The sequence below is a fragment of the Canis lupus genome, chromosome 1 (assembly GCF_048164855.1).
Source record: "Canis lupus baileyi chromosome 1, mCanLup2.hap1, whole genome shotgun sequence".
Taxonomy (NCBI): Eukaryota; Metazoa; Chordata; class Mammalia; order Carnivora; family Canidae; genus Canis; species Canis lupus.
In genome coordinates, this window is record NC_132838.1 from 39,566,715 (window position 1) to 39,570,719 (window position 4,005).

Below are 4,005 nucleotides of genomic sequence, written 5' to 3' on the forward strand. Positions count from 1 at the left end.
GTGTGGAGTTGGTTCCTCTGCAAATTAAAGTTCTTTGTTCACTTGTGACAGTTTGCTTAGGAGGCATCTGTTAAGGGGTGCCAGGTGGGATAACATTTTAAAAGTGTAATGTGATAACAATTAACCTATAATTCCTTTTTCTAATATTCTCCTCTTTCAGTTTTATTAGATAAATTTATCATGAAAGGTGATGGAGACAAAATCTTTCATGTGATTTCCTTGTGAAGCAGCCCCTCGTGACTGGCATAATCTGTCACAAACTTAATGGCGTTTATTTCCCCTATATTTACGATTTTGCTTATGGAATGTGACAGGTGGTGGTTTGTGGGCCTGTCTGGATTGTGAAAGGCCAAGATTCTTCATCAAACATAAGATTTTAGTGGTAAAAATAATAACCTGGTTGATGTATGCAGTCGGCATCTATTATGTTACCCAATCTGAGATGGAAAATTCAGGTGATGTTCTGTAATATCAGAGCTGTGAGGCAAGATGCTTTCTTCTCTAGTGACATCCTGGGAACTCTGAAATCTTATACTAATAGATAGTCAATAAAAAGTATTCTGATGGTAAGAGATTTACTTTTGATAATATGGAAAATGACTTTCAAAGGCAGACATACGCATCTGCAAATAACAGCCCATAACAGACCAACTTCAGCCCTCTGTCATGTCTGAATTTGAAGGCCACATGACTTGTCTCTTCCAGCCCCGGATGCTTTCCTTCTTACATTTCTACTCCACTGGAAGTCACAGCTAATTTGACCCATGAAATAAATATGAGTCTCTGAGGCATTTGAATAAGGAACCATGTTATATTTGTCCTCCCTAGACAATGAACAGAACCCTGTGGCTTTTTGAATTGACATTTTTTGGTTGGTTAAATATTCTGAGAGAGAAATTTTTCCTTGGCAATATTTTTTTATATTAGATATTTTTAATTAGATCAGTTTTAAATTTCTAGGGTTTTTTTCACCATAAAACCTCTAAGAATCAAAATGCCTGAGTTATTCTTAGGCCAATAGCATACATATGTTCAAATCGTTCTTTATTTTGGGTGATAATTGAGATGCTTCTTGATACCTAGAGAAAACAGAGCAAATGTAATAAGTGGATCAAGACTTAAATATGTAAATACCTAAATGATATTATATTGCTATTTATTACTATTTAAAGTTCTTATCAATAGAAATGAAGACTGTAACTCATTTCTTTCGATTTGCATTGTCTTAAAAGAATAAAGCTATAGGAGTTCTTTCATTTACTTACTCATCCAGTGATTCCTTAGAATCTTCCATGTCCCAGGTTTTATGCTAGCTACCTGTCTACAAAGATAAATAAGACAGGGTCCTCACCCAGAGGACTTCAAGCCAGTAAACACTCAAAACTATAATAAGGGCCAGGGGAGAAGTTTGCAGGGGGCACAACTGGAACATTAAGAGAAGTGGTACAGAGGCGCCTGGGTGGCTCAGTTGGTAAACTGTCCAACTCTTGGTTTTGGCTCAGGTCATGATCTCACGGTTGTGGGATCAAGCTTCACATCAGGCTCCATGCTCAGCGCAGAGTCTGCTTTAGATTCTCTCTCTCCCTCCGTCTCTCCCACTTGTGCTCCCTCTAAAATAAATATATCTTAAAAAAAAAGAGTGGTACAGTGTGTGTGTGTGTGTGTGTGTACTCAGACTTCTTATAATAATTCTCTTCTATATTATAGAAGTAATCCAAAAAAGATTAGAAGAATAGAGACTATTTCTGTTTCCCTTAATTCATCCCTTCCTCATCTTCCAGATCATCTGGAAATTATCAAATTAGTTGGGAGAAACCAGGAGGGGTTTTCCTTATGTACATGCCTACAAACCAGTCTGGTTTCAGATGGGGGTGACTCCCTGCTGACCTGTGGAGAGGCAGGAGGGGCTGGCTGTGAGCAGTCTGTGGTGTCCACTGGGGGAGCTAGCTCTTCCTGAGCTGTTACCCTTACCCTCTCACCCTGCTCTGGGCTCCCCAGTTGCCCACTTGTGTAACTGCTCCTTCTACTCCTTCATATTTTCATCCTTGGCTCCTCCCTTCACCCTTCATTGTGGGCTTGTGCTCCAGGCTCTCTTTTGCTGCTCCTAGATGCTTACCCAACTCAACTAGTTAACTTGGGTGAAATTCTGAATGTCTGTTGCTGGCTCAGCCAGTTTGTCCCAACATTCTTCATCACAAGAGAGCAAATACAGGAAATGACACCACTTGTTCAGGCATCTTGAAGTAAACAGGCCCTTAGGGCCTGAGGTAGTCATCCTGGACAGGGAGGTAGTCACCAGTTGGCCTGGAGCATGATGAGACCAAGTCCGGCACAGTGGTTACCACTGGCACCATGGCTGAGCCCAGCATATAAGCTCCCTCTCTATGACGTTTTGTTGTATTATTAAAAACTTATAATGCCCAAATGCAATAAAGAAGGGTGTTCAGCTCGGCACTTCAGAGCTGTGGAGTTTAACTAGCTTGTACAGAAGTCTGGCTCTGTTGTGTTAATAGAGGGACTTTAGGCAGTATATTTAATTTTTGTGTATCATGGGGTTGTGAGGTGGATTAGATTTAATGTACATAAGTCAATCCATGTGGAATTTCATGCAGCATGCGCTCCATTAAGCAGCCCTGCCATTGTTTGTGAGTAGTAAAAAGGCCACTGCGGCAGATTGGGTAAGAGAAAGATATTTAACATAAGTCCCTTATCTCAAAGCAAATCACCTATGTGCTTTCATATCTCTATGCATAAATGAATATATGTGTAAAAGCACTCTTCTCCTTTCTCCTTTGTTCTCCTAACTCCTTCTTGTCTTTTTAGCTTAACTCAGATGTGATATTTTCTGGAGAAGGTCCGTGCTCTGACTCTATCTACATTCTAGTGGGAGAGGCAGGCCATGAACAGGGACACAAGTCAACCAGATTATTGAGAATCGTGAGCTGATGGAGATAACAGAGGATGCTGTATGGAACTCCTGGGAGGTAATCTGGAGGCTCAGACCTAAAGAAAGATGGTGCCAGGCAGGAGTTTTCAGCAGAGGGATCCACCAGTGCAGAAGCTCAGTGGCGGAAATGGGCTTTGCATGTTTGGGGAACAGAAAGGAGGAAAGAAGGCAGGCATGGCTTAAGAGAAACATGGTAGGGGAGGCAGAGACTGAGGCCAGTTCTTGGATGCTGGAGACCACATGCATGGGAACCTGATTGCTAGCAACCCCTGGTAAAATCCCAGAATCTCATTTACCCAAGTTAGAGATAAACTAACTTTCCAGCCCCATTCATCAGAAACTCGTTTCTTTTGACTTAATGTCCTTCATCATGTAGCAAAATGCCTGACTCAAAAAATATTTCCAGAATATTTGGATGAATGGGTTGAATACTGGATAAACATGGGAAAATTAACTATTGTCTTAAGAAGACACTGGGCTTCTCGTTGCTGACAGGATGCCTTGTCTCTAAAGAGAGCCCTCCTGGCTCCCTTGCCCCACCCACCTGTTCTGTGGTTCTTTGGAGAATTCTTGAATGCCATTTAGCATTGAATGAAATGACTTTTTTCTCCCTCTCTCGCTAATTATAATCATACAAGCAATGTACTAAACAGTTGGGGGTGAAAGAAATTCTGATGATGTTAAAAATGCAAATAGTTTTCACACCAGATTAATTCATTTAACTAACAGTCCTGATCTTTAAACATTAAATGTTTGAGTGTGAAACGTTTTACTCACTGGGGAGATAATCCACGTGAGTCTGGTCTGAAGCCCATTCCTCTGTCAGGAGTGATTTTAAGATAAACAGGATGCACATTGTTAGCTTGTTATTAACTAAGAAGTTGTAAGTTCTTTAAAACATTTCAGAATGTGATTTACATGATTCAAGATTAGCAGGCCTGGGGTAGTCTGGGGCTGTTTGAGGTCAGCAGAAGCCAAGTCATACAAGGATCTGAACGGATGTTTGTGTTATCTGTGTGTTTGACTAATATTTGAATTAAATGTTTTATATTTAATCA